We start from the raw sequence: 25,508 nt of genomic DNA, 5'->3' as shown, positions 1-25,508 counted from the left end.
AAAAGACTTTGTGGTTCTGCTAAACGAAATTGCCCTGTGTTGGACATACCTCCTCACCAAGCTACCAGTGCAGAATGTTGTTTCTGGCTGCGCATCCCGGGTTGGGGCTAAAATGCTGGCTCTTTAACCCAGGAATCCCTCACCCCATGTGTACCTAACCAGCCTCCCAGGTTCTTGTGCCCACTGTACGTGCCCCACATGTGGAGCCTGCCCAAGAGAATGCACCCTCCAAGGAGCCTAGGCAAAGACCCTGTTTCGGAGAAGCCCTATGGTGTGAAACTGAGGGGACAGGTCTATCCCGAGATGCTACAGACCAGACAATAAATAACCCCTATACACTAGCCAGTGGAGCATGAGCTTGGCAGCCTTTGTTGGATATGCTGTCTCTTGCCTGAAATGAATTTAACTCATCTCTTATTTCCTGTCTCATGGTTTTCTACCAGCTTGGCAAGACTGGTTGAATATGGGAGAGAGGAGAAAGGGACTTTGGTCGCGGAGGGAGTCTGACATCTCTGGGCAGAGAGCTGCCATTGGAGCTGACAGTGGCACTGCAGGGCACGTGGCAAAGCAACCTCCCTTTGGTCTGCTTCTCTTTGCCTACACCAGATTCCTTTCGTCAGCAGAAGTCTTTTATCTGTAACTTTTTTGTGCCCTTTTTGTAAAGATGGGTTTGAATACAGGTTATTTGCAGCAAGGAAAATTACTTTATTACGTAACTTGCATTAAAACATCCGTCCCATGAGGAGCTACAAACCTGGGGCCAGGTAGAGTTGACAGATACTATCCAAGCAGTGGGATGGGTTTGAAGTCATCTTTGTCCTGTCTCCCTTTCCCTTTCCTTTTGGGTGAAGAATGGGGAAAAGAGCTTTCTTTGAAGGTTACTGCTAAGCAGCTGCCCTTAGCTAAATTTCAAAGATGCTGCAGGCTTAGAGGCTGCTGTACCAGCCTGCATGCCAAGGCTCTCTGTCCACAGCCTCCTACCTGGGGAATACTTAGCCAAGGAGGGAACCTGGGGGCAGATGATGCTTTGGGTCCTCCAAAGGAGAATGAAACATGCCAGGGAGTGCAAAGCTGTGAGGAATACAGGATCGGTGCTGTGGTGCACTATGTAGGAGAACGCTTCCAGCATGAACATGGGGCCCATGTCTTCTACCTTGTGTGGTTACATTGAGCAGTTTTTTGAAGGCAAAACTGAAGTGGATTAATTGTTCACTGGGCTGTGGGGTCATCACTGCTTTAGGACCATCTGCTTTTCTTGCATGGCCTTGCTCCCCATTCTCCCCGGGAGCACTGTCTTGTCCTTTGGTGTGATGCAGTGTAAAGGCAGGAAGGAGTGTGACCCCTCTGGAGCTCCCTGCCAGAGGTCTCCCAGCAATCGTTCTGCTCCCTCATGTTAACATCTTTGTAATTTGAAGTCTCTCTTGCTGTTCATGTTACCTTTTATGATTAGCATTCTATATCCCCCTAAGTGACAGCTTTAATATTTAAAGGCAATTTTGCTTAGGTTTTATCAATTTCTCATTTCTTTTCTGGCACTTTCAGCTCGTTCTATATTTTATGGCTGGTGTGTGACTGCTAATGCAGGTGCTCTGTGCTGAATTACAGCCAGCAGAACTTCAGCCCTGCCTGTTCCTCCCTGACTGCTCAGCTTTCTTTTCTCATTCGGGGTTGGGCTACCTGAAAATACTAATGTATTTTATTGGGCAAGGAATCTGATTTCTCACTTAAATCAATTTCAGTCAGACTACAGTCACTTTCCCCTCCCAGTGACTTGACTGCTTCAAAATCGGTGCTGTTCACCCTCTATAGTACTCTCAGATCAGGAACAGTGTCCTGCAAGATTTGCCTCTGGCAAGGAAACAGGCATTTCCATGTGCCTGGCCAGACCTAGCACAGTTCAGGGAGATTGGCTCCCTTCTGCAAAGATGTCGGGCATGTGGTGGCTCCCTGACTTTCCACCAGTGAAACTGTTGCTTTACTCCATTACAGAGCTTACAGTGCATAACCCTGATTTCCTATTTTCCTGAATTAGGCCATATTTGAAGCAGGGTGGTCACTTCTGTGGGAGGAGGACTGACCACTTGTGTTTACCAAACATCCGTTTTCTGTTTGCTGGGTTTTGTTTTCTTTTGCAGGAAAATGTCTCCAAGTGTGGTTCACTCTGATGCCTGATTCAGTTTTTGGGGAGGATTACGTTTCAATCTTCTACATCTTCTACCGGAGTGAGAACTCCATTTCTTGCCCAGCTCCACTTACTGCTTCCCTCCTAGGAAAGTGAGAAAAGACCTCCTTGCAAGTCCCTCGTCTTTAATTTGGGTAACTACTTTTTGGCAACACAGTGTCACGCTTAAAGTCTTCAACTCTCAGCTGTTAGCTCATCCTGCCTAGTGACCCAGCAATTCCTATTTCTAGCAGCATGAAATCCCCAAGGTAAGAAATCACAGATTTCAGGTGCTGAGCTGGCTCATCCATAAATCTCAGCACCAAAACAGATTGTTCCTTGCTATCTTCCAGGCTCTCCTCCTCTGATGCTTTTCAAGTTCTTTTTTTTTTTTTTTTTTTTTTTTTTTCTTTCTCACACCAGAACTGTGAGAGTGCAGTCTGAACCACTCGCCCAGCAGCAAACCCAGCTGCGAAACAACAGCACCATCCAGAGGCCGCTGGGGCTCATTTCCTTCTGTGACTGCAGAGCTTGCGGGGGGAGCTGGCTCCTCTATGCCCCAGCAGGGCTGGGCCAAGTTCCCAGTCTGCCTTTTATTTTGCTCGCAGTAGAGAACTGAAAATGGGGAATTCAGCTTCTTTGCGTTGCTGTGTTTCCCTTCTTTGTGCCGTGCAGTCAGGAAAAAAATCTCCGTCTAACACCTTCCTGAGTGATTTGCCATGATGCAGACCTCCTAAGTGTTTGTCTACATTTGCCTGGAGAAAACGCTAGTGGTGTGCCCAGAGGTTCATTTATCCATATCCTAAGCAGCTATAATTACTGCTTATGCTAGGAGTGATTCATGGCTCTCTGTCACCAATTTTGCACTCAAGCTGAGTAAATATACTCCCTCAACTGCGTTTTGGCATAAAATGGAGATTTGGGTTAAATTAATGAGTGTCTCTTTGCCGTAGAATAATAATAATAATAAAATCATTTGAACACTGCACATCATAAAATTAATATTTGTATCACTGGGTTTAAGTGAACTGTTGTCTGCATGTCCTGAACACCCACACTTCTGTGCTGCCAAGCCCTTAGCTGGGCTCATTTCCCATCACATAGTGTGACCAGTTACAGTACCAGGAAATGGGAAGTCTCAGGGGGGAAAAGGTCTGGGCAGAAGTGCAGCTTGTAACGGCTGATTCGCTCTGTCTCTGCCTCCTGCTGTTGATGAGGAATTCCCTTTGGATCCGAGGGACGTCACTGAAGAAAGGCTTTCGTTTCAATATCCTGAAACTTTCTCATGAAGAAACATTAAAAAAAAAAAAAAAAAAAAAAAAAAAAAAAAAACACACGTCCTGTGCAACCCATGGAAGGGAACTAGTAAAACTGCAGGTACTGTGGCAGATGTAGGTAGTCAAAACTGACTAATCCCCAGCTGTACTGAGATCAAAGCTCAGCTGTATTTTCAGCAGCATGGAGAGAAATTGAGATGCTATCTAGACTGTAATATGTCACTAAGTCTCTAGTGGAAAGACTTCTATTAACTGTCAGATACTGGATCTGTGAATAATAATGCTGATAGATCTTAAGATTCAAGTGCCAGAGTTCCTACCCAAATAAGCAATTATTCATCAAATTAAGATTAAATTCAGTAAATGAACAACAGAACCTAGAGTTGTATATGTAACCGCAGGAATCTCTAGTTAAAACTAGCTTCTGAATCATGTAAGGGAAACTGGCAGTAATAAGAGTAAAGTTGCAAAGGAAAAACATGTCCTGATCAAACAGGAGTCTTTGAACACATAAGTGGAATAGCAGATAGAAGATAATTTATATGATGGCTTTTTATTACTATTAATAATATTTTTTTTTAGTGAAGGATGTCTCTGAAGAACTTCATTGCATCTTCTTGAAGTGTCTGGTCCTGACCACAGCTAGGGATGGCATCATGGCATTCTAGGTTAGGTAAATACAGGATTGTAGTGGAAAAGGAAATAGTAAATTGGTTGGCCTGTGCTCCTTCGATGTGCATCTGAGCTACATCCAACAGCTCACCAGTATTTCATTGAGGGATGCTTAGTGGTGGTGTAGCTCTGCTATGAAGGACCATGAAGGAGAATTGGAGAAGTGATGAAGAGAGCTGTAATTCCTGTTAGGGAATCTGGTTGCATTTTAAAATCACAGTATTAAAGTTAGCAACCAAGTTTAGTTGTGTTTTGTTTTGTTTTGACATCTGGGGAGTTGCTTTGTTTTTAATTTCCTAAAGAACATTGAAACACTAGCCAAAAGGTTTCTTGAGTTAAAAACTCTGCTTCCTAATGACAAAGTTTGCGTGGTAATTTTCTGTCCCACTTTGTTCTATGGCACTGCCATAGCTAGTTCCTGATAGATAATCAATTTGTTTATAGCATTACAGAGCTGGCTTTTTTACTACAAATTTGTATGCGTCTGCAGGACCTGGTGCTCTAGAGGTGCTTGTCCTTGTATCCTGTACGTGCAAACTAAGCATCTCTCTCGCTGCAGCGAATTGTTCCCTCCCCAGTGACACCCCAATGCCCTGTATCCCTCCTATGAGCCAGCAGTTCCCTGCATTTATTATGTTGAAAAAAACACTTCCTTTGCCTAGCCTGGAAATGCATGAGGGCTGGATGATGATTCAGGAGCTGTGCGCTTGTCATGCAGAAAGCCGTATTAAAATGCAGCCCCAATATAGCACTTCTTAAGACACTGAATAAATCTCTTCATTTCCAGGACACAACACATAAATGTCAGGATGCATTTGAAAAGCCATTAAACAGAACTGATTCCACATATTGAAGCTCAAGGATGCTCATGGAAACATTAAGGTGCCCCACACTCATGCCTTGCTTTGGTCAGCTCACATGAATGTTGTTTTTAACCACCGCAGTGTTACAGAAATCCTTCTGAGTGCATGTTCACAGACAGACAGAAGTAGCAATTGCATTGTTCTTCTGAAGACACACGTCTGTCCTGCAGTTCACGTCTGTCTGTATGTATTTCCAGCCTTCCTTCTGCACTGTCTAGCCATCTGCCTCACCTGCTCTCACTGTTATTCCTCCTTGCCTGCTGCTCTAATGTTCCGCAGGAAAGTGCCTTTGAAAGCATTTAGGTGCCCAGCTCCTTAGATGCTGCTGGGGGCTGAATTTCTCTTTGGCTGGGGACTTTGTGCCTGAGGAGTTGCTGTCTTTGGAGGAGCAATGCAGACTGGACTTCCTCGTGTCCAGAAAGGGCTGCAGGCATGGAGTTGGTTTGGCCTCTTCCCTCACTTCTGAAATCACAGCTCCGTGATGACATCTCCCATATTGCTGGATTTGGAAAGGGAACTGTCTTAACAAAATGCCAGGTTGCATAGTGGTGACCAATGGTCACCGAGTTAAATCTCTCATGAGCTACTGGGCAAACTGGTGTTCAGACACCCAAAGTCGAGTATTTGTGTTTGGGTTGATCTGAAGTGAAACGGATTCGTGTGAGTTTCTGGGTGGGTAATCTGGAATCCAGAGCAAAATCATCTTTGATCCTGCTGAAATAACCCCATTATGGCAACATCTAGCAAGATTTTGCCTGAAAATTCTGGTCCTGTTTAGATCTGAAAAGGGCCCATGAGAACATTTTAGTACCAGACTTTGGAAGAAAGATTTTTTCCTATAAAGAGAATTTCTGCTATTACCAGCATTGCAAGACCTCTAGCATGCCTATGTGGGCTCAGTGAGTTAAGATTTACAAAGAACTTCTTAGAGATCTTTTCAAAACCTGTTTCATAAGACTGTGATTGCTCTTGATTTTTGGTTCATTGTAGAAAGGGGTCATTGATATGCAATTTATCTTCAGACAGCTTGCTCAGTCTCCAGAGAAATGGGTCAGCATATGGCTAGCATGCACTTAATTGCTCTGGACCCCAAAACAGACAAGAGAGTGCTCAGTGGCTGTGGTTTGTCCCTGTTCCAATATCTACTGGTGCTTGCCACCCTGCTGGGCTAGTCTCATAATATCTGATGGGAAAAGAGCCACAGGACACCGTGCTCCAGTAATAAATACAGTAAATTGTATCTGTTTTGAGACACGCTGAAGGGGTTGAGGCATGGAGTAAAATCCCCAATGCTGACATAGGGGTCTAAGCTTCATTTCTAGGGTGACTTGGACTCTTGAGGTTCTCATGTAATGGCTTCAGGCAATCAGCTGGAGTGTTTTTAAGATTATTCTTTGCCCTACTCTCTGTTCTACATCCAAGTCTGAAATTATTGCTCTTTCCTTATCTTCATCACAGAACTGGCAGAAATGACACTGCTTTAGTTCTGTCTGAAATATTTGCGTAAACTCACATCCTTCGGCAGTTTAAGCTAACACATTGGGTTGAGAACAGCAAGGCCTGTAGTGCACAGACATACTCCCTGCTGTCAGCTCTGCTGTGGGGTGGGAGAAAAGACAAAACGACTGCGACTAGAGCTGCCAGAGCTTATCAGCCTGCTCACGGAGGCACCTCAGAGCTGGGCCCTGACTGCCTTTTCTAGGAGACCAAACCCAGCTGCCACGGGCACTGATGACACCCGAGGTCATGAGCTCAGGGGCTCTCAGTGCTCTCAGCGCAGGCCGACCACCGTGGCCCTTTTATACAGGTGATGGGGAGCAGTTGTGGTAACAACCTGGGCAGCTCTCTCTGCGAGGGCTGAACAGGGCTCCTGGTGTGCAGGTCAGAAACGGGGCCAGTGGCTGCTTTTATGAAGTTCTTAGAGATGTAAAAAAGTAATGGAGTTTCAGAAATTAAGGTGACAGGTCTGCTCTGGACACATTTCTCTGCGGAGGTCTCTGGTTCCAGCCCTTGTGCTTAGCTGTGTGACTATGATCACACTATGATGAGACATAGTGACTATGCTGTCAGCTCCTGACCCCTCCAAGCACAGAGAAAGGAAGCGTCCAGTGTTCTCAGACTGGTGGGTGGACAACGTGTAATGATGGATCGAAATTTGCTGCTGTCCATGGCCTTTGACATTTCTGGCACATGAAATCTCAGCGGGGTTAGCATGTCTCATAGCATGTGGTGCCACTATGGGGGGGGATACATTCCCTCCAACACAGCAGCCTCTCCCTTGCCTTTTGGTTTATTTTTGTTTGAATTCCTTCAATCTAAAATAAAGCAGTCATTAACCAGGGCACGAATTGTTCCTCTAATGGCAGAAACACAGCTTTTCTCCAACACTTTCAGACAGAGATTTCCAGCATCATTTTCTTTAACCCAGTCTTTCATTCTGTTTTACCTCTCCAACCCAGCAGCTAGTCAGACCTGCCCTGCTCAGCACTGACCACCCCATGGAAAGTTTGTTCTCAGGCTGGCAGCTCCTTCCTACACTATCTAGAATGAAAGCAGGAGATTTTATCTGACTAGGAATTCCATTATTTTGGCATTCATTTCTGTCTGCTAACTGGATGAAAAGCCAAAATATCAACATTTGTACTGGCATTCAGGAAAACGTTGGTTTGGAAACATCAACCTGAAAAATGTCTGTTTAGAGCAAAATAGTTACCTAGTCTAAGAGAAATGTCATATCTGACAGATTGAAATTTCAAAATGTTTATTCAGAAGCTTTAGTTTAGAGTTTTCTCATAGGAAATAGCCGTTTTGACAATATATTATGTTTTGTCATGTAAACTTGTCAAAAGATTTCCATCACATCTACATCTTTCCCTGTGTTGTTCATAGCTAAGCAGTCCCCCGTGGAGAGCAGCATTCAAACCACCACAAGTTCATGAAAATCTCCAGAAAAAGGTATGGCTCCTCTGGCAGTCCTGGACAGAAATAGTGTTCTTAATGTAGCCATGCAAATTCCAGATTTGATTGCTATTCAAGCCATTTGAAGGGCAGAAAATAAAAGGAAAATGGAATGTGGTGGTAAAAGTAGCACTCAACGGTTCCATGTTCTAGCCTTGGATTGATTTCCTTGTGAAAATAGCTTTCTGGCTATTCTTGTTGTGCCTCAGCTTCCCTGTCTGCCATTGATACAGGACCTTTCCTCTCCATCTACAGTGAAGATTTCTGAAGATATCCATTGTCCCTCACAGGGTACAGACTTTGCAATAAGGACTGTGTTTTTCATGTGATTTCCAGACCAAAGTTATCCACTCACTTTTAAAATCACTTTCATCATATTTTTTTTTATCTTTATTTCATTTTACATTGCATGTTTCTGCTTTTCCTACTGCAAATCAAGAATAAACCCAGACATTTTGGCTTTCCCTTCAGTTTCCATCCCCAGACCAAGGTGATTATCTGTTTGTATGACTTGAGAGCTTTTTACTGATCACCTTCATCACCATTCCATTTAATCGGAGGTGCACAAATGTTAGTAAGATCTATCACCATCAGATGTTTTGTAGGCATTCATCTTTCGCTGGCATGTCTTACCCAAATCTCCCACTAGATGGTATGAAGGGACTGAAAGAGAATTCAGTCCAAAAAATCCCACCAACCCTGAACTATCTGTATAATAGCTAAGCAGCTAAGAATGGCAGAAATAAGAGTATGTGTTGGTCCCATGGAAGTCGACACTGATTGGTCTTGTGCTCACCAAAGTTGAACCATTTTCTAGTGTAGAGGGTGTTTGATGGACTCCAGGAGTGCCCAGCCCCAGACGATGATCTCAGTGCAAATGTGAGTTTTGCCCTCAGTTTTAAACCCCCTGGAAGATTAGTTGTCTACCCTTTACATTGAATTCCTTTGACCAAATCAGGAGCTAGGGCTTCCGTTCATCCTGCTAGCACTGTGAAACATCAATTGCCCATGCCTCTGAGTGAGCTCAGGTGAGGAAAAACTCAAAGCTAGCTCATTTGTGAAGCAGTTTGTGAAAGAAATGCAGAATTGGAGTTTCACTTGTTTGCTAGCAGGTACCACATCCCTTGGGACTCCTGGGTGCTTTGGCAGGTGCCTGACTGTTGCTGTGGATATGGGCTATTCCCTCAGGCCTCTGGAAAAAAATGAGTGTTCATTTTTCACAAGGTCTTCTAGTCACAGATGGACAGAACTGAGGGAACAGCGGGAAAACAGATGAGCTCCTTTCCCCAGGAGTCGCCCAAAAGAGCTCCTCTTTCTCTGAAGCCCTGTTTATAGAGACTGAGAAGTCTTAGTTTTTTCTCTGAAACATTTCAGAACTGAACACATGGGGGGCAGATCCAGAAAAAGGAAAATAGATGATCTGAGCAAGGACAAAAATAAACTGTGCCCTCTGACTCAGTGTAAAGGTGTGGGGTTAGCTCTCAGCCCTGGTTTCTCTCACTTAATCGTTTTCCTTAAGAAAAGTGGAAATAAAAGGTGAAAAGGAGGCAGTTAGAAGGAAAGAAAATGAAGAAAGGAAAAAGAGAGAGACTTTAAATGAAGTGTTTAATTGTAAACTACTAAAAGAGCAAAAGGATATATGAGGTGAGATAATTCCATTTCCTTCCATTGAAAATTTTGCCAGTGCTAATTTCCAGGATATAGATAAGATGCTACTTCACATCTCTTGTGTCAAACATCCAGTGCATTCCTGTGCTGAATTCAGTACCTGATGATGAGTGCAAATTGCTTGTGAAGATGGGAATTTAGAGCATGTACTGGGGTCCTCAGTCATCTGGTGATTAAGCCGGTTGTAGCCTATGGCTCCTACTGGGCGTCTGGCTGGACACCCAGCTGGCTCTTGTGCAGGGAAATAACCATCTGATTGCTGCTGGCCGGCAGACTGTGTCCTACTTATCAGGCAAAAGCCAGTGAGGCTGAGAGGAAGGCCGTGTATCCTGAGACACAGCTCAGAGACACCATGTTCCCTCCTTCCTCCTCTGCCGGAGCACCGGGGCTCTCAGAGTGCACTGGGACGGGCATCTGCGGGGGACCTGCCAGAGGCAAAAGGGGCTGAGCTCCTGCAGCTCACTGGAAAATCCTCCTGGCACAAAGATTTCGGGGGCACTGAAAGAGCCTTTTGTTCCCTCAAGCCCTCCGCATCCTCCCCTGAAGGCCTCCGTCTGGAGGCTCTTGGGAAGCACCTTTTTACAGTTCAGGAAAGAAAAGACCTTGGGAAGTTTCATACAGCAGTCACGAGGAACCTGGGAGCAGAATCAGAGCCTGATGGAGCTCAGCTCTCAGGGACAGAACCCCAGGCTGTCAGGTGGGGCCATCAGTGAAAGCTTGGAGGCTGGCAGGGCGGGCACGCACTGGAGAAGCTCCCTCTCTTTTCACACAAAGCTGAGTTTCTGGTACTTCACCACGTTGGCTTGGCCACCTTCTGTCTCTAAGGAGGTCAATAGTACAAAACCGACTTCAGGCAGATCTCTTGGTTGGGAAAACCTTCCTTCTCATGGAGTTTAGACACCCCAGAAAGAGTCTTGCTTTTTGCTTGTAGTCTGTTAGATGGTCTAAAGAAAAGTTTCCCAGGGTCCTGCTGTTGGATCACAGACGAGCCGGGGAGGAGTTACCATGGCCATTAATTCAGATAAAATTATCTAAGTTCAGGGCTTTGATTTCAGCTGCTTTGTGCTGCCCAGACAGTTCAGACTGAGGGATAGCCACATGCAGGTGAACAGACCTCGAGACTGGACATGCCAGGGCTTTCCTGTGCCTCAGCAATTATTCTGAGATCTGAGAGCCCATTCTACAGGGCCAGTAAAGGAGAAAATCAAGTCTCTGCAACTCCCCCTCTCCTTCGCCAAGCATCCCAAAGCACGTTCGAAGAGCTAAGCTGGAGTTTCGGTGTTTAGAAAGCAAACTGAGAGACATTGTGTTAATTAAAAAAGGAGGTTCCATGATGGATAGGCATGGTGCAGAGGTGAATAGCTGTGAAAAAAAACTCCTGCATGCGTGACAGCGTGTAAAATGGACATACGCAGAAATTTCACACTTCAGCAGCAAAACTAGCAAGGTGGCAAAAAAAAAAAACTATCTTCAAACCCACCACACCTCTAAAAATACAAGCATGTATTGTTAGTTTCTTTGTAATCTGTAGGAGAGAGACAGCCTGTTTGCTCTGTGAGCATCCATATTAGTTACAGAAAATTAGCGCCTTAACCTAAAAAGGTAAGGAAAGGAGGGAACATGAAAGGCAGTCTGCAAGAGTACGTGTGCTGTGTTCTTGGGTGTTAGTGTGTATGTCAAACAGACAGTGTGTCTTATTCTGGGTGAGAGTATGTGTATGAAAAAAGGCTTTCTAATATAATTTAAATCTTAGTGCCATGGTAGAGATGAACAATTGAAGGTTTTAAGCACAGCTCTCCAGCCAAGCATTGCGGTGCTTGGGATGTGTTTATTTAGCCTCAGGGCGTTCTTACAGCTCAACTTCTGGCACCAGGAGATGCAGCCAGCCCCAACAGCTTGTTCCTACCCCCTGTTGCCATCGCAGAGGTGCCTGCCACAGGCACAGCCCTCTGCTTGGTGGCAACGAGGCTGCACAGGGAACACATCCAGGCTAACACTCACCCAGTGCAAAATGAAACGATTGATTAAACTAGATCGGTCCCCAGGTGACTGCACTGCAAGATCAGCAGTGCTATGGTGGTGCTCCAGAGGACAAGCTGCGGTAGTGGGAATGGACAGGCAAAAGTGATTCTTCTCTTTAGTGTTGTTACGTGGCTGCTTCTTGTGACTCAAGGATGCACAGAATGCGCTTTTGTTAGCAGAGCTGAGCTGCGGCCCTGAGCTGGCATACGAATACATCTACATGAATATGTGTATGCATGTTTTGGTTTGGAAGTGGAGAAGAGGGAGGCATCTGTTTGGCTGCTGCTGGTGTGGAGACACAGGCTTAGAGTTGCCCTGAAGGTTAGTAATGCCCCTCTCTCCCTCATTTACACGAGCCAAATCCAATACATTCAGTGTAGGATACTGCTGCATCCCCAGAGTGTTTCGGCCCTCTTCCCCTTCCAGAGGATGAGGGACAGTCTCACAACCACTGGCTTGTAAGGCAATGCTGTTATGTTCAGTGACATTTTCCAGACAGCTCAGGATCTAGTCCCAAGGGTCTGTTCTAGCCCTTCTGTTAGCAACAAGGAGGTCACATAGCAGGGTGGCACCATGAGTTCCTGCAAGGGCGAAGTACTCAGCAGATGCAGAATTTGGAGCTGGAGGGATTTGGCTCAGAGAAAGATGCAAGCTCGCCTGGCTGTCCCCTCCTCTCTGCCTGAGTCCCTTATTCCCAAGTAACATAAAGTGAATGAATGGTTTACCTAGTTTTGCAGAAGAGTCTGACTTCCAAAAAAAAAAAAAAAAAGAAAAAAAACTAACAATCAAAAAACAGTGAAATACCTATTTTTGTTGGTTTTGCTGCAGGAGAAGAGGGAGCTCTTGTCCCCAGGACTGCTGGCAACATCAATCACCAAGAAGTTGCTTGGTGGAAAAAAATCTAATAATAAGATTATTTTTTTTTCTTTCAGGGATTCAGTGCAAGACAGAGAACTGTACCGTAGCAATTTTCCTCTGTCTGTTGGCTTTTCAGTCTATCTGGGATGCTCTCTCTTTGATCCTTTGTGCAAGGTTATTATGAAATGAATGCTTGGAAGAGTAAGCTGGTAGCATTTCTCTTGGTATCATGCATAGGGAGGTCATGGAGCCAGGGTTAGACACATTCCCTGGAGAAACAGGCGGAGTTTAAGTACAGTTTTTTATGGCCCTTGACATTCCTTTAGGTTTGTGCCACTGATGTAATTCTCTTAAAAGAAATAACAAAAAAGGAATGAAAGAAAGAAGGGAAAGAAATATCCCTCTCTGTGAGAGACCTCTAGTGCCTCTGTATATGTGTAAATATAATCTCACTGAGCTGGCTTAAACTTCAATTAAAAAGCTGTGGAGCCACCTTTTCAGACTTGGAAGACTGTCATCAAGTAACTAAAATCCATATCTGGACAACTAATGACATATCTGCCTAAATATGGATTTTGGTTCCTAATTTTCTCCCTTCTCTCTTCTCTTCCTCCCCCAAATTAATGGAGATTTTATAATTCTTGTTATTCTTGTACTTGCGTGATTCATTGTTGTCGGCTTGTCCTCCCTGCAGCAGCCATCCTCACCATTTTGTTGCTTTGACTAAGGACAGAAAAAGCAGCTAAAAGAGCCCTAAAACTTGCACGGACCAGCTTAAACTTGCCCTTGTTTCAGGTTAGGGAAGAAATCAACAGACAAATCTGTAATATTTATTTTCTCCAGGAAAAGAAGGTATTATTTAAACTATTTTTTTTAGTCTTCACTGAGCTTAAATTTAATGGAGAAGTTTTACATCAGTTCTTTAGAGTTGCCAATTAACAATTTTATTAGTTTTACCAATCTTATGATAGTGAATGGTTTGGTTTGGTTTGGTTTGGTTTGGTTTGGTTTGGTTTGGTTTTGAAGCCTGTACCCTTTCGTTCCAGCGTTCAGAGAGACTCTCCCCTTCCATACATTTCTATGTGGTAGTGTAGAAAACCTTGACAACATTCAATACATACCCTCTAAATGGCCAGAAACCAAATTCCAAATGAGTGGAGCCTAAAATACATTAGTAAAAATTCCCTAAATCCTCATTATCTTTCAGGCAATATCCTGATTGCTGGAAAAGGGCTAGGGACCTGGAGTGTGGTTCTGTGGGATTCTGTTTGACACCAGTAGTTCTTAAACCCATCTCTAACGACAATTTCTAGCATAATCTAATCTATGTTTCTAGGTACTTGTCTCTTATTTACTTTTGAAGTATCTGTGGGTATTTGCTCCTCAGGATCTGGCCACCAACTGGTAATTGTCCTTTGGAGTCTGAGAAACGTTTTCTAGCTGTAGCCTCCTACAATTTCAAATCCCCAGCTGGGGATGGAGCTGAAATCAATGAGAAACAATTTGTTGTTCCTGCAGTGAAGCTCTGACAAGTCATATGCTTGGGCAGATGCCTGGTGCCAGGTCTGCTAAGTCTGTATTTGAAGCCTGCAGAAGAAAATTACATTGTCTGTCATTGTCAGCATTATCAAGAGCAGACGCAAAGCAAAACACATTTGAGGATGTTAGATATATAATTCTTTGGAGCAGGAAAGCAGGTAGATAAAGGCAGATCCTGGAGCAGAAGATCCAACATGATCCATCACTGCTGACATCAACGTTGCCTTATCTTTATGGTGTTAGACCTATCGGACAGCCATCAGCTCTAGGGTCCTGGATATGAAATCTGAAGGATTGTTTAGAATGGCGAAAAAATAACAAACAATTATATACAAATGGAAACTGCTGTGCCAGCCTGAAGAATGGTCTGTGGGAATGAGTGGAGAGCTGCTTGTGTGACCACTCCAGCAAAGCAGAGCTGGGTGCCCTGGAAACCTGCGGGGGTCCTGGCGTATGCCAGAGCCTGTATCTCTTGGTGCAAAGCTGAGCTCCCAGCAAGGGAGTGTCCCCCTTTGCACAGATGGCTTGCTTCTTGCACAAGGGTGAACATATTCACTCAGGATGCCCTCAGCATTCAAACCCACCTAAAATACCTCGTGTGTCTTTCACTGAGAACACTCCAGGCGGGGCAATGGGAGAGGGAGGCACATGGGGGCTTGATAAGACGACCGCCTTGATATGCAAAGAACCTGGGAGACAAAAGTGTGTGATTTGTCTCACCACACTTCTGCTGTCTGAAAAGGAAGCATCCACGTCAAAGTCAAGATTCCTTCACAACCACTGGAAAGCAAAGCCGATGAGCCATAGGTCTCTCAGCCACAGCTATGCAGCTAAATTTGGTGAGATGAGCCATGCCTGCATCCCCACTGACACAACTGTGCATGTGTGTGCACTGTGAATCCCATGGAAAGGCACCAAGAACTCTTCCCTGATGGAAATGAGATGTAAACTGATGTGTTGTGTAGAAGAAGGGACAGCACAGGTGACCTTTGGCAAGCACTGCCTGCAGGTGTCTCCCTGCTGTCTCTTCAGGCTCGTTCAGGCAGGTCAGGGGTTCCCTTCTTGGTACCTAAACCTGTCAGTGACAGTCAGGTTGTGGCTCCAGTTCAGCATGCTGGATGAAATGCAAAATTGGAAAGGAAATGGGAATTTTCAACAGCTAATTTAAGCTCTTTAAAAGTTAGATTCATCTGAAAAATGTTGGCATTTGTAGTGCAGATGGAAACCTGGAAACTGCACCAAGCCTACGGTGTCAAGCCTTCTGGGAGCATGCAGATATCCCTTCCAGGCTTCTGGCTCCTGAGACTAGTGAATGGCAATGGCAGGGGATTGATAGATTGCTCCACTGTGGCCAGGACTCAGCAAGACATGAGCAGAATTGTTGCGGGGACACTGAGTAGCTACACCTTTAATTAAGACAACTTCTTTGTAACAAAAGTAAGAGCAGTAGCTGATCTCTCCCCTCTACCTCTACTCCTGCTGCCCTAAATTTCAGATATGCTTTCAAAGTAGATGAGCCTGTTATTAACACTTCAGAAAAAAAAAATCTTTCAATGCTGTGAGTGAATTTACTGAGCTGCATGTTACTTCTCAGCATGCTTTCTTTGAGACAAACAGGTAAGTGTTCATTAGGGCTGGTTGAATTGTCCAGTGACATAGCTGAGAAAATGTGTGTGAATGGAAAGCAATGAGTTTGCTTTTTTTCTGTGCCTGGAGCCCTGTAACCTGCAAAGATCTGCAACAGTCTCAAGAGAGGGGTGTCATTGAATCTAAGTTTAGATGTCTCTAGTGTGGGAGTTCAGTCTGCAGCAATTGTCTGGACTTATTTGAAAGCCGAAAGAGAGAAATAGGCACGTCTTCTTTCTTCTCTTGGGGTCAGCCTCTATAAGTGTGAAGTAAATCATGCTTTAGAGCTGCCTGTCTCTTCCAAGGGAGCACAGATAATTAGTTCAGTAGAGAACATTTACATTTTTGGATTTACCACACCAAGGAGTGAAGGATCCCACTTGAACTGGTTGTAAGAAAATTCCCTAATCGTAATTTTTTCATACATGGTTTGACTTTTTTTTTCCTAAGCTATATGAATAAATATGGAAATTCTGCCATGCACCTTTAACAAGGGCTGGTTAAAATATTGTTGAACCCTGGATGTGTAACCACGTGCCTGTGTTTAGATTAAATATAAGAGACAACGATGGAGGTCATTTGTCATGATGGAATATTGAAATGAAACATTTCAGTCCACGATTTCACTGATAATGTCACTTATGGGCTGGGATGAGTGACTTGGGTTGTAAACAAAAAAGCTGCCAACTTTCATGGCAAAATGTTTTACTTTCCCTTAATAGTCTGGTTTGTAATATCTTTGTCACTGCACTGCATCTGTCTCCTCCCGTTCTCCTGTGGATAAAAACGAATATTAGAAGAATAGCTTTTGGAGCAGTCCAACACATGCACATTTTCCTTGGCTGTTGTATTTCTCCCAGGGGCTCCGAGCAAAACAGCCCCACGACTCTTCTCCTTCAGCAAAGACCAAGGGATGACAGAGAGCAGCGCTTGCTGGAGGACAGACCGAAGCTTGCAGGCAGCGACCACAGACTCCTGGGTAGAGCAACTGCACTTGGGGAGCTATTATGCCTCTCACTGATCTCGCCAATAAGGCTCAAAAAGAGTGTTCAACAGCCTTGTTATTACTGTCAATTCCGTTCTCTCTCTCATCATTTCTGGACCACTGAGAGGCTAAAATATTAACAGGACATTGATGAATTTGAGGCTGAATTCTTCTAATTCGTTCCTGGCTGAGTTCCTACTTGCATCCATAACTCAACTCTAGTTAATTCAGAGAATTTATGGCCTTAGCCCTGTCAGGTGCTTTGAAAAGTCTCTATTGGTTCCTCATTAATGGGACATTTTTCCCCTTTCTGGAGCCTATTATCTAAATAGGATTTTTTAATAGGCAAAAAATATATGTAAGTGGCTTCACTGCTTTCCTCCAGGCTTTCATCAGCAACAGCAGTGGGTCAGCCACAGAAACCTCCTGCAAAGAGGAGGTGCCTGAACACATGGCTGCCTGTAACTTGGGATTTTTTTAGTCACTCACACTCCTTCTGAGAGCTTGATCTGGTGATCTGAAAAAAAAATTGTTTCTTTTAATCTCCATCTTCCTTCTCTGTTCACCTATCAATGGATTTGACCTTGCAACTCCTTGTTGGAGGCTCGCTGTTGCTGTCATAGGACGAACCTGCCTTTATTTCTTCTCTTGGTTAATACGGCTCTACATCCTGTTTTATTTTATAATTTAGCATCTATCTATCTATCTATCTATCTGATTCTATTTTTCTATATATGTCTATCTGCACTTAAATATTTCTCTAGTGTAGTATCTGAGCATCTCTGTTAAAAGAAATAAACTGGCAGAGAAAACATCATTGCCAGTTGAATGTGTCTTGTGCCAGGAGTGCTATACTATCCTTCTGTATCAGGAGGCAACGAACTCAGACAGAAGGGCTGGGATAGGAGAACAACTCTGCGGGCAGTAAGGGCAGTGGGTTCTTACTTCTTCTTGCACAAACTCCTGCCTTCAGATCGTGTGGTTGCTCTTCTTCCTCTTGCAAGGTGGCTCTGCTCCTTGTGAAGGGTGGTGGTCAGGGTACTGAGTGTAGGTTTGATTCAGTTTGTGGGGAGGACAGATATTTCCTATGTCTTCTCCTCCTTAATATACAGCCTTTCAAAGTGCGTGGCCTTTCCTTCTGGGCGCAGAGTACCAAGATGAACAGCCCTGGTGTTAAGAGTTGCAGACCAAGGCTAGATCTGCATCCACCTCTGTCTGCCTGGGGATGGGGCACACGTAGGTCTCTCTGAACGGCCTGTAGGGTTAAAGTGACCTGCAACAGGGTTTGGATAAAACAGTTTATATGCCAATTTGCCATTTAGAAGCAAGCACCTTCCTATGTATCTGCCTGGCATCAATAAAGAATACACCTCCAACTAGGTAAATATTTCTGACCACTATAGATACATACAGGAGTGGGAATGGGATTCTTTTTGAGAAGCTGAAATGATTTTGTTTTGATGTTTTTGCAATAGGAATTTTTGAATTCTCCTGTTGAAAGTGTTCTGTCTGAAATTTTAGCTTCTCATAGTGATTTTGAATGATTTTAAATGGCTGAAAATTAGATGTATAATTTAACTCAAGCATTGGCAGGAGGGAGAAAGGAGCAAGAAAGAGCAGAAGAGAGGTCTTAGGAAATGTTACTTCCCTTAAAAGACACTATAGCCAAGCAAATACAAATATTGACAACAGCTGCTCGGTTGTCATCCTAAGAATCTTTGGAGGGTGGAAGTCCTTTCTCAAGGGTGATGCTGTAAATTGCTGAAAGTCTGTCTCAGCATTACATCAGGGCTCTGACTCACGTTGGTGAAGCAAACAACTTGGCGTGAGATGTTGCCCTGTGCGGTGAGCTGCTGTTTGGCCCAGCATTACTCATCTGTAAGGGCACCAGCAGCAGCAAGGAGACCTGGTGCTTCTTGTTTGCTCTGGCATGCATCCCCACAGGCTCCTTGCAGCTCAGTGAGTCTCTGTTTTATCACAGAGGTAGGCAGACATGGATTCACCTGGTGGAGCTTCTTGACAAGGTGCAAGCAGGAAGCACAGAGCTGGTGTGCCCTCCTTTGAAGGCTGAAATTCAAAGCTAAAGATCATTTAATACAAGTGGGGCTTTATTTAAACAAGTTTGTATTCTGAGGAAACAGAGTAAGAAGTGTGGAGCCTATTGTTTAAAGCATTTGGGAGCAGCAGCCAAGTGTGCCATTTATTCAGTTAAAGAATCAAAATGAGCCTCTTACCTTTTCATCTCGGCTTCCCTCCCCTCTTTAGTTCTTTAGTCCTCGATGCTTTCTATTGATCCTTTCTATCCTGGAGGAGAATGAAGCAGCATTTGAAGTATCTTTTTCCTCCTCCTTCTCCAATGACCATCAGGACACCCTGCAGAGACACACAGGCAACAGAAATTGTTCTTCTCCTCCCATCCGAATAGCATTATCTCCGAGTCCCGGCAGGTTGCCTGGCTCTTCAGATGCATTTATATTGATTGGAATGGAGAGTTTAACCAACAAATTCAAAACATCAAATACACTGCAGAAACTGATGCTGAGAATTAAGACCCCATTGTGGGGTAGGGCTGCACTGCGAGCTGAGTCACCGGCGGCTCTCTGTCCTGGGGGTGTCACCGTGCTGTGGGGTGGGCTGCACTCTTCAAACGGCTGCAGCTACTTTGACAACAGGAGCTGTTTTTCAAATAAACCTTTCAACAAAAAGGAGCTGGGCCTTGGGCCAACGCTCGCCGTGATAAGCAGCTTCCTCCTGTCTGAGTGGGAAGGTGGTGTACAACAGAAAGGTCCCCGGGTCTGGTATCAAGGGAGAGACGTTTGGCCAGAGAGTCCACTCAAAAAATAAATGAAGCTTAAACTCACACTCGAGGTACACCTTTCCTGTGGCAACAAGGAAGCATATGGCATGCATTTTCACTAGAAAGATTCTTTTTTTTTTTTTTTTCAGACAATGCATATCTGTGCTGAGAATTGGTTTTTGGCAGCAAAGGGCAGGAGGAGAAAACATAGCAAAAACATATGTGGGAAGCAGACACATTTTGTAAAGATTTTCTTTGAGCACTTCCAAGCAAATATTTCCAGGGACACCCAAAAATAAGATGGGAAAAAATAGAACTGCCTCAAAACCAAAAGAAAGAATTTCTTAGTCCCCAAATACACATTCCTCATGATGTGAATCAACAGGAATCAGAAATCACTACTCCAGATCAACAACTCTGGGGACTGCTCCTTCTTTGACACCACATACAAATACCTTGGAAATCCGTGCTGCTGCTTTTCCAGCTCCTCCCTGGGGTGAGTCCCGTGGCTCCACTTCAGAGCAGATTTGCCTGAACATCCCTGGCCTCTTGCTTGCAGAGGAGCCTCCTGAAGAGGAGTCTGGTTATTGTCACAGTCACTGTGAGTGCTGAAGTGTGCTTACTGGCCTCTTCCAAACTGAACTAGCTAAAAACCGTTTTCACACAAGCATGCACGGTCTGTCTCCAGTACTGCACTTGGGCAATGGAAAACCAGGAGCCCCTGCAGCACGGTGTGCCAGATAGAGCAGCTCTCTGCAGTCACTCAGGGAAACTGCACAAGTAAGTTACTCCATTAAATCTGATGGAGACAAAAGACAGGAAGGACAGAAAGACTGATACAAAAGAGCTTGTCTGCCAGCCTCCCTTCCAAGAATGCTGCCTTGCCCTGGAGCACTGGTGGGTAGAGAGGTGGCAAGACCAGCAAAAGTTTCTTTGAAGAGATTTCACATTGCTCATGGTTACTGATTTGATATTCAAAATGAAAAGGTATGTTTTAATTTCTGCCAAAACAAGGCTGTTCTCTTTATTCTGGTTTTATTTATCTATTTATGCCCCCCTCCTTCTCTCCTCTTAAACAATACAGTGGATCACATGAAGATGTAAAAGAACAGGGAGTTTAGTGGGTGGGAAGGTGATCAATTTTTAGTCTATTAAAAAGTTTGAAATTGAAATTGTTGTGATTTGGAGGGAAAAGGGAGGCACAATTTCACTCCCTTCAAAGTGTCTTGTCAAAAAGTCAGTCTTCTCCTCCCAGCTGATTCTAATTCTGTAAGTCAGTGAGTTGAGAGAAATCTCTTTTGTCTACAGAGAAGAATGACATCGGACAAAGCAAAGCCCATGGCTCTAATTAGTCCTTCTGACAAGGCAGAAATCAACACAACAACGGCTTGCGTTTGGACACGCTCCCTAGACCATTTCACAATCAAAGCAACTGCTAATATGTGAGTGTTACATGGGAGTGTGCGAGGGTTGTCCCTGTGTTGTGATATGCAACATGAGCTGCTCTTTCCTCTCTACCTCATTGTCTGTGCTCAGTCCCAATTCTGTAACGGGTAATCTGAATCCTGTGCTGGAAACCTTCAAGGGAAATAGCCGTTATGTATTATGATAGCACAAGTAGAAGTGATCATTAAACAGTAGGAGTTACTATTTGAAATCTATATCCTCACTAACCAGACCATTCTGTTTCACCCTGGGTGAAATCCACCCCTGAGAAGAACAAAGGCAAAGCATAATTAAAGCTCCACTAAACCCTCAAGAAATAACTTCACCGATTCTGAACACATCAATCAATTTTTTTTAAATGGAACATAAAACCTAACAAATTGTAACAAGGCTCCCATCAGTATCAATTCCCTCTAATAGTAAAGCCTGTATATCTCTGCTGATAGTGAGCTCTAAAATGTATTGCGAACTGAACAAAAATAGAAAACTAAACAAATTCTGAAGTATTAAAATAATAAGAACACTAAAATCTTGCATTTGTAGCTAACAGGGGTTTTGAAAGGAGACTGATAGCATCATCCCTGCTTTAGAGATGAGGAACAGAACTGCATTATGGTTTTCCCAAAGTCATGTGGGAGGTCAGTGGCTGAACTGACTGCTGAGCCCTCATCTACTACTACCCCAGTCCCCAGGCAGTATTGCCTGCATATGCGCACACTTCAAGCTCCTAGAGAAGTTACCAAAGCAGGTTAGTAAAGGGTAGCAAGCTACTGCATATCTAATTGTCAGAGAAAAACGGAAAAATGATAATCAGAAGCATCCCACAATTGTCTTCTCTGCAGCCAAGGAGATCTCCGTTGATTTAGCGGAGCAGTTGATTAGCTGCTCCATCTTGTTGGTGAAGGGAAGCATGGTCTGGGCCACAAATTAATATCTGTGAATTTATCAAAGTAGTCTGGTTGCCTAGAGGACAGAAGCCAGAGGCGTATGTAAATCTCTGAAAACATTGTGACAGACATGCAGCCCAAATTTTGGGACTTTGACAATCTCAGATTGTGAGTACTGGTTGAATACTAGCTGATACTGAAGAAGCGTGGGAAGCTTTAGATGCTTTGCCAGCTGACTTCATTTGCTGTCTTTGTGTGTAGTCAGTGAAGAAAGAGAGCCTCCTCCAAATCCTGGTCTGGGTGAGCCGGGCTCTCATCCGTGACTGCAGGAGGAGTCAGGGAAAGGCTGAGCACCTACATGAGCCAGGGCAGGCAGGCTGAGCACCCCACCATGGCTTCAGAGAGGACGAGCAGCAGCTCTCCAGGAGACCAGGGGCTTGGTTTTTGGGTAGGGGCCTCTGTTTATGTAGACTTGGCAGGCTGCAAAACCTGAATCCATCCTAGGTTACAATTTGCTTCTGTGCATCTGAGCAGTAGAAGGGGCTGAGTGGATGCAGAGCAGTATCTTTCACCCCTTAATTTCTTTCTTGATAGGGTAATGGTCTGACACTATTTCTCTGAGCAGCAGTTAGGCTCCTTCTGGCTAGGAAGACCAATCTTTAATGTCACGAACTTGTATTTGTGTCTCTCTCAGGCTAATTTTAGAATTTGATTATGATCAAGAAAAAATCTTGAAAGAAAAACAACAATAAAAAATCACTCCAGATACCTCAAAGAAGATAGCGCACAAACAGCAAGCAAAACAGTCTTGGCTTAACTGGGGAAAAAACCGTTTATCTTGATTTGCCTCATGTGAGAACTTAGGGAGAAGGATGAAAAATACTTGCAAAAAGCAGGAAACTTTGTTTCTTCTTCAAGTTCTAGTAACTCTGACAAGTACATTGAAAATAAATCAGAGGAGAAGATCTTACTGTCCCCAGATGGAGTAAGAGTGAAATTAGCAAATGGCACATTAACATATTTCTGCTTACATTCCAGCCTTCCCACAAAAGGAAATGTTATGGGGAATTAATTTGTGTAGTTTACAAGCTTCCTGGGTTTTGCTTGGAGTTCAAGACAATGAAGAACCTCTGCACCTGAGACAGAATCCTTTCAAAAAAAACCACGGAGACCTTAACCTTTCTGGTTGATCTGAGCATAAACTTCAGGGTTGTTGCTGTAGTTTTTAGAGTCACCTTGTCTGAGCTTTGGATAAAGATTTTACGGGAATTGGGTGAGAAGTAGTTTTCACATCCTGACAGAAGTTACACTTCCTGCCCCGGGGAATAGTTAACACCTTACACAAAGTGCAGTAAAACAAAGAGAGAGGTGCCTGATCATCTGAAGATTTAGGGCACTAAATGGCCCATACACCTTGAACTGTCTGCTCTAAATAATGGATTGCGGAACAGCTTCGACCCAGGAATCCGCAAATCTTTTAGCCAAAGAGCTCCTTGGAGATGAGAGAGACCTAAGGTGGCTGAAATCATAAAAGCAAAAAGCTAAGAGGACACCAAAGATGTTATCTGGGCAACCTGCTCTGAGACAGGATTAACCGTGCTTTCACCGTCTGGGACAGCTGGGCATCACCCCTTCTGAAAACCTCAAATGTTCAGGGCAATTTTAAGAACAGATTAGCACACATCTGCCAGGGATGATCTCGTCCCCAGGGTGAACAGACTGAACTTTTTTATTGTCTGCTAAAAGCTGTGTCTTCTAAGACTTTTAACAAGAAATCCATATGGAGCTTGAGAATTTTTTCTCTAGAAAAAGTGACGATGGAAAATCCCCCCCCTTTTTTTTTTTTTATAGTGGCTTCTCTAAAAAACGTAGTTTAAAAGTGTATCAGAAATACTAAACTAACTCGGACAGATACAATGCTTAGCAGATCATTAGCGTGAGTATAACAAAAATAATACTTGAAACCTGTTTCTATATCTCTGTGTTACACAAGTATTTATGCATATAGCTGAATTTGGAAAGCAGAGGAAGATGGACTGTGTCAGTAAAGTTGGTCACCTGACTCAGTTTGGAAACTAAAGTTAGGTTTCCAGAATACTAAGGATATCCTCTTTGAGCAGTACAGACAAAACCTCACTGTAAAGTGAATTGCCTGCAAAGAGAAAGGAATTGTTTTTGAAATAAATGTTCAATATCGTTCTTTCAAATATGCATTGAAGTTTGTCTCTGGAGACAAAACCTCAGAACTCCTGCTTTACATCAAGCCAAGACAAATGTGTCACTGGTGGACAGCTGCTTGAAACCAAAAAGATGAGTCGCTCCCACTCACGTACAGCAGCAAGCTAATGAGGTAGCCAACAAGGCTCAGATGTGGCTTTTGAAGCCATTTACTGCCATTCCAGATCAGAGAAGATATTCTGACAGTCATTGCTAAAACACTTAATGTCCTACATGAGCTTACCCAGAGCACACATTTTCCAGAAACTGCCCCATATCCAACATTATTATTTTTTCAGGCTTTTGCAGTGCTGAACCTCCAGATCAGTGGCATAGAGATGGTGTTACATGTGTTGGATTTGATATGTCAGAGAAGATAACCTTTCCTTTATGCGACTTGGTGTGTGATGTTCTCATTAGCCCTGTTACTTAGAGGCAGACACAGTCCTACATGAATTAAATCACATTTTTCTAAAAGTCAGGCTTATTAACCTAGATGGAACAAACTAACAAGGTAGATGTAGTCAGCGTGCCCTGGAGTTTCTCAATTAGGACTTTGTGCACTGAAAATAAAAATGCATCACAATTAATGCTTTCCAAAGTAAAAGGTCATTTTTCTCTTTTGTGAGAGAGAAAAGTGAAAAAACCTACAATGTTCTCAAAAACAACATTCAGGTTTTTCCATTCAAAAGAGGTTTTTTGGTCCGCCATGTATGTTACATATGTAGGCAAAAACTTCTCAGAATGCTCAAAAATGAAATGAAGCTCTTCAAAATCATTGGTATAAAATATTTCATATATGTCTGAACAATAGTGTATTTGAGAGGGCTGCTTTATCATTTCCTCTGTAGCTATATCTCTTCAGTTTTCCTTTCTGTTTTGAAGAAGGATTTTTTCTTTTTTTTTTTTTTAATCTTGATTTTTTTCCCCTGGAATTAAAAAAATCTTAATTTTAAGCAGCATTCTCCTCATTTTATGTAATTGTTTGAATGAGGCCTAGAAGAAATGCTTTTGTCTTTAGCTTCATGTCTCACTCAGTGCTGGAGTTACTAACTGCATCCACAGACTGAGTGGAAAAGAAGCCCCTATTAGATACTATATGAACCTTAAAATTCTATAAATGTGTGAAAAAACAATCAGTTTGGGAGTATGGGAGCCAACACTAATTAACTTGTCCTATGGGTTTTATATATTCATTTTTTAAATTCATTTTATCAATTGCTTTGTGTAGTAAATTTACTGAATCGTTCTAACTACTTACTGATTGGCTGCTGGTGCACCGGATCGGAGTCCCTCTGTCATCGTGGGCTCACTCATCGGTGCCAGCATCCGTCTGTAATGCTGTAGCCCCTTGTGTTCCTTATCCCTGGGCTGTCTGGCTGACACCAGCTTGCTAGCTGCTCTGCAACATGACCTTCCTTAGGTTCTTCTCTCCAGGAGTAAAGCAGCAGCTCCATCAAAATTACCAACATTTTGCTACTTGCTTTGTAGGATTGCTAGTGCTGGCGGGGCTCATTTAGTGGATGCAGAAT

The 25,508-nt window shown here is 43.6% G+C and overlaps 1 protein-coding gene across 4 annotated transcripts in view; it reads left to right on the top strand.

Moving 5' to 3' along the window:
- The window catches only part of ASIC2 (acid sensing ion channel subunit 2), a 514,654-nt gene that overhangs the window by 215,887 nt on the left and 273,259 nt on the right, over positions 1-25,508 (top strand). The window lies entirely within an intron of this gene.

The sequence above is a fragment of the Cygnus olor genome, chromosome 25 (genome assembly GCF_009769625.2).
Source record: "Cygnus olor isolate bCygOlo1 chromosome 25, bCygOlo1.pri.v2, whole genome shotgun sequence".
In the NCBI taxonomy this organism is placed as follows: domain Eukaryota; kingdom Metazoa; phylum Chordata; class Aves; order Anseriformes; family Anatidae; genus Cygnus; species Cygnus olor.
The sequence above is the reverse complement of the archived record's forward strand: the minus strand, read 5'-3'. Positions and strand labels throughout refer to the sequence as shown.